This window comes from Nannobrachium achirus (assembly GCF_963921795.1).
Source record: "Nannobrachium achirus genome assembly, chromosome: 7".
Classification (NCBI taxonomy): Eukaryota; Metazoa; Chordata; class Actinopteri; order Myctophiformes; family Myctophidae; genus Nannobrachium; species Nannobrachium achirus.
In genome coordinates this window covers 63,562,785-63,571,905 of record NC_137816.1, presented here as the reverse complement: position 1 = coordinate 63,571,905, position 9,121 = coordinate 63,562,785, and the positions used below count along the sequence as shown (strand labels likewise).

The 9,121-nt window shown below is 42.7% G+C and overlaps 1 protein-coding gene across 1 annotated transcript in view; it reads left to right on the top strand.

The window, feature by feature from the left end:
* The window catches only part of LOC308288915 (multiple epidermal growth factor-like domains protein 10), a gene marked incomplete at its 3' end in the record, with an annotated part of 138,144 nt that overhangs the window by 68,738 nt on the left and 60,285 nt on the right, over positions 1–9,121 (top strand). The window lies entirely within an intron of this gene.

The window sequence follows — 9,121 nt, the reverse complement described above, 5'->3', positions numbered from 1 at the left end:
TTAGTTACTTTACACCACTGATTATCACAATACAGATTGGAGACTTACTGTATATCAAATTAACAATACATACAGCTGCTTCTTTTCTTTCAAAAGAATTGAATAGTCTTTGAATATATCTTTTTAAAAGCGAACATTTGTAACAAATGATTTGCTTCTGGGGATCCCTGGAACAACATATTTTGAGACAGGGGTCCGCGGCCAAATACATGTAATTTTGGGGGTCTTTCACATGAAAAAGTTTGAGAACCACTGATTTAGAAGAGTGATTTAGAAGACATTTATAGACCCGGGTCAAAAATATTCAAAGACTTGCACAAAATGTAAAAAATAAAATAAAAATAGCAGATCTACAAGCTTGCAGCGAGTTAAAGCATAAAGTAATGGTTAAAGTGGTTCAAATCTAAAGTGGCACAGATTTGCGTTCAGGGTTAAGACAAGTTAATATAAACAAAAAAGTAAACATTAAATGAACACTCAAGGCTGTCTTACGAATACAGTAAACACTACAAAGACAAACTTCCTCAGCAGAAAAAAGCACACTGAGCACTATAACCATAACTATACAAAATATAGTTTTAAATCGCGTTCACACCAACCATGACAAAAATACAGGTGAAATATAGAGTTATCTGTATAGTTATCGTGCCCAGTGGGAATGGTGCTTTAGTCTAGTCTCAGTCGACTAAATACTAAAATCTCAAGTCTTGGTGTGAGTCACAAACTGAACACTGATTGAAAGTAGTAAAAGTCAAATGTTGAGTCAAATTGAAGCCATGTTTCCCTACGTACCAGCAATGTCCTGTCAGCTGCTCCTCCAAGATCAGAAGGACGTGTTCCTTGTGTCAGATACTGTCCTCAGCATTCATGGTTTATATGCTGTCTGTCATGTGTGGGGAGGTGGCTCCCAAGTCTCCCATATGGGTTGGCTAAAGGACAACCTTTATGTTAAACAGACAATGAATGCATTCCCACCCAGTGGTGGAGAGTACAACACTATAATGATTTAGTTACTAGTAAGACGCCTCAGGGCGACATGCATTCTTGGCCATCTGGCCAGTGATGGCCAATAAGGCACTGTACGTCGAACAGCCTCCGAACTGTATTCCTCCCAGTGTATTCCTCATGTCCCAGTATGTCCCAGTATGTCTCCCAGTGTATTCCTCATGTCCCAGTATGTCCCAGTATGTCTCCCAGTGTATTCTTCATGTCCCAGTATGTCCCAGTATGTCTCCCAGTGTATTCCTCATGTCCCAGTATGTCCCAGTATGTCTCCCAGTGTATTCCTCATGTCCCAGTATGTCCCAGTATGTCTCCCAGTGTATTCCTCATGTCCCAGTATGTCCCAGTATGTCTCCCAGTGTATTCCTCATGTCCCAGTGTATTCCTCATGTCCCAGTGTGTCCCAGTATGTCTCCCAGTGTATTCCTCATGTCCCAGTATGTCCCAGTATGTCTCCCAGTGTATTCCTCATGTCCCAGTGTATTCCTCATGTCCCAGTGTGTCCCAGTATGTCTCCCAGTGTATTCCTCATGTCCCAGTATGTCCCAGTATGTCTCCCAGTGTATTCCTCATGTCCCAGTATGTCCCAGTATGTCTCCCAGTGTATTCCTCATGTCCCAGTATGTCCCAGTATGTCTCCCAGTGTATTCCTCATGTCCCAGTATGTCCCAGTATGTCTCCCAGTGTATTCCTCATGTCCCAGTATGTCCCAGTATGTCTCCCAGTGTATTCCTCATGTCCCAGTGTATTCCTCATGTCCCAGTGTGTCCCAGTATGTCTCCCAGTGTATTCCTCATGTCCCAGTATGTCCCAGTATGTCTCCCAGTGTATTCCTCATGTCCCAGTGTATTCCTCATGTCCCAGTGTGTCCCAGTATGTCTCCCAGTGTATTCCTCATGTCCCAGTGTATTCCTCATGTCCCAGTGTATTCCTCATGTCCCAGTGTATTCCTCATGTCCCAGTGGCCGCAACCACACCACTCGCATTGTCTCAACCACACTTGCAATTTCCCCAAATAGTGAATCTTCTAGTTTATTTTCTTTCTTTCTTCTTAAAGTTATACCATGTAACTTTTTTTATAAAACAAATCTTAAAATTGTCCTAACTGTTAAATCGCTAAAGTTTTAGAACACCCACTCCGTTATTTTCAGCTTCTAAAGCCTTCTCTTTATATGTTTTCTATGATCCTGACCGGGCCCCGGTTTTCGCGGAAAAATTACGTCATCACACTACCGGCCAATCACAGCGAGGGTTATACACTGCCGGCCAATCACAGCGCATCTTGAAGTGGGGTCGCTATGGCGGCCATATTTGTAGTCGCCCGTGTGTCTCTATACTCAAAAGGTAATCTCGCCTACCAGGCAGGGTGAAGTAGTCCGTTTCTCCGGAATGCCTGAATGCACAGGAACCAGGGACCCCTCTAAAGATAGATCTCGGCGAGGTGGAGGCAGACGCGGAGGTGTGAAGGTACGAAAAACGGCCGAAAGACGCGGACGCGACCGCGGTTTGCTATAGGGCTACTGACCACTAGTTGAGCATCTTACACAGTATAGCTTTAAGGTCTTAAAAAAAACGTACAATGTTCACGTGACTGTCATCTGGGGAGCCCTCCAAATTCATGTGGGGACCCCCCCGGGGGTTCCGACCCTAGGCTTGAGCTCCACTGGCCTATCACAGCACAAGTTCTGAAGTTTATTACACACAGAGACAATAGTATTATGCCGTCCAGGACACATGACCTGACCAGAGAGATATCAAATCAGATCAAACTTTATTTATAGAGCCACATTTAAAACAACAGAAGCGGACGACGGTGCTGTCCAAGGTCGAGACAAACAGGCAGGCGCCCAGATATCGTCACTGTCGGGCAGAAACCTTGTATCTCCACGTTTCAAATGTGTATGTTTTTTGGAAAAATGAAAGCCCTGCTTCATCGTGCAAGAGTGTCACACAAAACTAGCGAAAATAGCAGATCTATTTTCACTATTTTAAATAGCTTTGAAAATAATGACCAAAAAATGAAGGTTTTGGACATACAAGGTTTCCACCAACAAGAACACAGTGAGCAGGAATAGAATCTTTGTATCACTGAGCCCACAGCCGTCGAGTCTATCTGATAATGTTAGTTGATGGTCATGGTATCATAATAATAATAATAATGAATACAACGTACTGTACAGTAGATCAGTTGTTTTTGCTAGTTTCTGCAATAATTAGCTCTGTTCTCCATAGAAATGAGAAACGCAAAACAGGGAAAGAAACCGGTGGAAAAAAAACATTTTTCAGGACATTTTCAGGAAAATAGCAGTAAATAGTACTTTTCTCAAAGGTAGGCTACTCAAAGTTGCTTTACAGAACAAGATGAAAACAGCTTTATTAGGAAAAACTATAGTTAAAAAGGTTAGAAGGGCTAGAAAAGAAAGGTAAAACAAAGTGTGTTGGGATTGATGTAGGGCAGTGGTTCTCAAAGTGGATTCCAGGGACTCTGTGGGAGGGCCCTGTCACCCAGGTCCGCTTGTTTGTGCTGGGGACGTCCAGGAGGTTGGCTTCAGCGTGGCGTTAGGATGAGTTCAGAGAGGTACAGTAGCAGGGGCCTGGTTGTTGAGGGCTTTGTAGGTGGTGAGCAGGGACGTGCAGAGCATGTTAAGAGAGGCAGGGGCTGACGTTTCTAAAAGGACCTTTTGGTAAAAAAAATTACATTTGCCAACCTCCAAGCTCACAACAACGCGTTGGAGCGCTGTTAGCTTGGAGGTCGGCTATTGTCGGTACTTGATACCACACTGAACTAAGCATAATCAAGTGAATACTGGAGATGTGGCGTAACGGCATGGATTTCTACACAGAGAGGGCTATTCTTTCAACATAAGATGCTGCATTCAAGTTCAGGAGAGTTTGGACAAGGCAATTCTATTGAATGCTGCCTTCGGGTATGGCATGGAAAGGGGGGGCATTTTGCATTTTCTTTCACCATAGTGAAAACTGCATTCATGGTCTGGAGAGGGCACTTTTTACAGACGGATAAAAGGGCAGGGGCTCAAGCCCCCTTTCATGTCTATGTGTGCACATGCCTGGTGGTGAGTAGTATTTTGAAGTAAATTCTGTGCTTGAGGTCGTGGAGGACTGGTGTGATGTGGATGTGCCCTGGATCAGGTTCTGGTGAGCGAGCGGGTGGCAGAATATTATAAAATGTTACATATTATGACATTTTACAACAAAAACATCTTTAACTGTTGAAGTTATCATGGTGCAAATTGGTTCTGTCTTTTTTTATATGCTGTAACAGGCCGATTACAGATGCCTTCTAAATCAGTGGTTCTCAAACGTTTTCGTTCCAAGGACCCCCAAAATGATATGTATTTGGCACACTTTCAAGATTTTTCAAAAATGTTCTAAGATAGCAGATGTACAGTACGAGCTCGCAGTGCGGCATGAAGTGACGCCCTGTGAGCTTGTAAATCTGCTATTTTTGAGAACCACTGAGAACCTCTGAAGGAAAACTGCTATATAGCTCAAATCTAAGAAGACATGCTTTCACGGTCTTAATGGTTTCTTTTAATACTCACCCTATCCATCCTTGGGCTATGCGCAGTGGCGTCAGTTCAGCAAAAGCTAGGGTATGGCAAAGATGGGAGTCCTCATGGAAAAGAGGCATTACATTTTGTATAACACGGTTCTATTGTGAAAATAGCAGATCTACATACTCACAACGCCTCGCGCTGCGAGGCGTTGTGAGTATGTAGATCTGCTATTTTCACAATTTAAAAAAAAAAGAGTTTTGACAGTTTTTTACACGGGTTTCTACGGTTTCTTGGGCTGGATATGGCAGCCTGGAACGGTTGTTCAAGTGCAGCTAAACATGGCATGTTAGTAAACGTACCACAATTAGCAATAATGAATTGCACCTGTGCAGCTGACCTGCGGAACCTGGGAATATACCATTTTGTCAAGATGGGGAGAATACAAGTGTGGAGAATATAATTATAATACAGTACCATTTTGTTAAATTTTGCATTTGTAGTTATTTTACTGTAATTTAATAACATAATAGCCAGAAGAGTAACTTTTATTTTCCCCCCTGGAACCAGGGTATGGCAGCTGCATATCCCTGCCATACCCAATTGACGCCCCTGGCTGTGCGTGACTCAGAGCTGCAGCAGGGAGCATGGATATTATTTAGTAAATAAAATAGGTTTGTTGCACGGCCGTGATAATACTACATCATTCCACAGGCCTTCAGGGCTCAGACAAGAGACAAAGGGTTCATTGTTGCAGTACTGGTTAGTTTGGTTAACATGGAATAATACACCCAAGGACGCTCTGAAACCTCGATCAATTATTTTCATCTCTATGGAGACATTTAGGGTATTACTTTGAGGAAGCATCACATTATGCAGTGGTGGAAAAAGTACTCAAATGTTTTACTTGAGTAAAAGTATCAATACTGCAATGTAGAAAGACTCTGTTACAACTAAAAGTCCAGAATTCTTTTGATAATAGCAGGTCTACGAGCTCATAATGCGTCACGACGCATTTTGTGATTCACTCTGTTGCCAGTACATGGTGTGACCTCATAAGCTTCACCAAATGCATTTATTTTTTCTTTTATTTTTCAGTTAATTGCATGGAATGTCACACGTTTACAGTGACCTTATAAAAATGTCACAGTAGTGCTTTTGGTTTTGATGATTTGTTATACTTTGTTATTCAAATAATCTTGGGTTTGTGTCGTTTGTGGACCATGCCACTCTTATTAACCACTTTGGTTAATGCAAAAAATATATAATAATAATAATCCTATCCCCCCCTGTTGAAGACCCCTGCTTTAAGTGGTTTAAGTGGTTTCATGACAGACGTACATACAATAAATACACAGCTCTGTAGAACACTAGTTCTCTAATGAAAAGGCAGCTCTGCAGTTACAGTACGGTACATAGATAAGGGGATATTATGTTGTGTCCTAAATGTTCCCATAACATAAACTACCAAACAACAGCTTTGCCTATAATATTCAGATTGTTGAAGACAGAGGACCAACAACTGAAAATATATAACAATAGGCTAATCTCTCTCTCTCTCTCTCTCTCTCTCTCTCTCTCTCTCTCTCTCTCTCTCTCTCTGTCTCTCTCTCTCTCTCTCTCTCTATGAGATGTGTCTGTACTGTGGAACTCCATACAGAATGACTTAAATGGCTGCATGAATATGTGATTGGGGTGGTTGTATTTTGTCTCCCTCAGGGACGGCCGGTCCAGGCCGGCCATTAGGAAAAAAATCTAAATAAAATGTCGGCCTTCGTTCCATTTTGGGGGCTGGGCGGCCAACAAAGTAAATTGTCACTGTCGGGTAGAAACCTTGTATCTCTAAGTTTCAAATGTATACATTTTTTCGCATAGCAAAGCCCTGCTTCATTATACAAGGACGTTGCACAAAAGTAGTGAAAACAGCATATCTACAAGCACACAACGCCTCGCACCGCGAGGCGTTGTGTGCTTGTAGATCGGCTGTTTTCACAAATTTAAATCATTTTTAAAATGATTAATGCAAAACGAACGGTTTCGGACATACAAGGTTTCCACCCGACAACGATGAAATATAACTCACGTACAGTAATTGGCCCACTGGCTTGTCACTTGTCATGATCTGAAATGGCAAATCTTTGAGTAGCAGCAGCGCTATAGAGAGAGATCTTTCTCTATAGCGCGCAATGAGGGCCTCTCCAACTCTTTTTCCCGGGCTGAATCAGGGGAACTCCATACAGAATGACTTATGGCTGCATGAATATGTGATTGGGGTGGTTGTATTTTGTCTCCCTCCTCTTCCGTTGACACATTTAGATCGTGTCAAAGGTCATGTCTCACCTAGACACAGGATCTGACATAAACCTTGACCTGATGTGATTGATGGTCAAGATTCAATGTATCGCCCGAGCAATCAGGCCGGCTCTATTAGCCCAATGGTCAATTTGTATAGTGCTTGTGTAAGTGTGCTTAGTTCCTTTACACCACTGTCCTTAACTCATCAAACGCCCACGTGGTGTCAACGCGTCAAACTCTTTGATGTCGCTGGAGGCCCATGGCGCGTTTGACGCGTTTACTGTATTTACAGTAACAATATTAAATCTTACCGTAAGGTCGGGCTACTTGTGGATATTGCGTGCCGCCGTTTTTCTCCATATAATCCAATGCATTTCTCAAACTTTAAAGCCCTTTATCTCTGATGTATGTTTTTATGGCTAAAACTCTGGGCATGGCTGGCAAAATGGCCAAATTACGATCGGCTAAGAATAGCTTTAGGCTACACTGGCCCATACTGGGTGGAAGACAACAACATCCTGTCTACGGTCATGTGACCAAGTGATGTCATCACGCATGCACTGACGCAAGGGGGCCCTATAGAATACAATGGAGGTGTATGGTAGAGATTTGGGCAGCTAGAGGGGATGGCTCTGGCGCCATCTAGGGCATTTAATGTGTTTTAATAGATGCCTGAATCACCTAAGTTGGCTTCTTTCCACATTATGGTTCACTGGCTCTACTCTTTTAAGGGAGCTTAACCGGCATCCTCTTCAGGAAAGCCATTTCAGCTGTTATCTGCCATCTCCTTCTGTCACTCATGACCCACATGCCTGTCTAAGTGAGAGTAGCAACGGACATTGTCCTCTAGATCAGGGGTCTTCAACAGGGGGTGCGGAACCCCTACGGGGTCCTCAGAGTTACTACAGGTGGTCCTCCAAATCTTTGTGTGATAGAACCTTTTTTTTCTCCTTTTTTATATTAACCACTTTAACCCTAGCGTCCATATTCTGAGAACTTTAGCCAAAAATAGTAGATCTACAAGCTCGAGCTTGTAGATCGGCTATTTTTGGTAAAGAGGTTTGGTGTAGAGGGGAAAAAGAGCAGACTAAGTACAGAGTGAAATGTCAAGTTTATTAAGTATTGACGGTTCAAGTGGTTAAATATCTGAAAACACAAATTGATATGAATCCAAAATACACCGACGATTGTACTGTCAAACGATGAAACTATATGGTATCTATGGGTTGTGGGGGGTCCCTGCTTCATCTCTCTCTTGACTAAGGGGTCCTTGGCCTGAAGACGTTGAAGACCCCTGCTCTAGATCGACAGACAGCTCTGACTTCTTCTGTCTCAGCTCTCCTGTACAGGCACTACAAAGCGATGCGTTAAAGTTATGATGCGGTTTGAGTTTATTTCATTTCGATGTTTTATGGTACTGTCTTGCAGCAAATTAATTAAAGTCATTTGCGTTGGAAAAATAACCAGAGCAACTCTAATTTATGATGTTATATTGCTTACACAAACAAAAGTGGAGAGTCCTAGGGTTTCCGAGGAGGTACAAAAAAAAATGGAATACAAGAACTGTGGAAACTTCATGCTGCACGAGGAAGAGTTATTGAACTTGAAACGTGTTGCTGAGTCAAAAAGCTGTAAAATAGCTGTTTGATGGCATTTAATCTCTCGAGACAGATTCTGCCAAAAAAAAAGAAAGAAAGAAAGATATTGAAGATTTGATAGATGTCTTGCAGCTTTGGTCATAATTTAGATTGCCTTTTCAAATACAACTCTTATTTTACCCTTTTTTAAAACCATTGTTTTGCATTGTAGGCCTATACGCCTTCTACAATTGCTCTTGCATTATGTTTTTTGTAATCCTGGGCGCTACACTCCCTCTGCCACATGGGGAGAGCAACGGACTGACCTCATGCTTCAGTCTATGCGTGAGGAGTCCAAGTCGCTTTTTTTCACCTAACAGGAGAGTGATTCCTCAGCTGGACGTAGTGCGTGGAAGGAACACGTTATTCCAACCAGTTCCTTTCCCCTCCTTCAGGTGCACCGGCTGGCCAGGGGGAGGCAGTATAGAGACCAGGATTACTGCATGTTTTTTGTGAGGGTACTTACCCTAGGAGACACTGGGAGAACATGCAAACGGACGTTCTAGCTTTGAGGCGACCGCGCTACCGGCTGCACCACCGTGCCCCCAGCTTTTGCATTATGTTTGTTTAACCACGTAACCCTAGTATACTTTGTCATACTAATAGTACAAATAGCTTAGCTACAAGCTCACAATGCATCGCAATGTCGTACGTTGTGAGAATACAGACTGT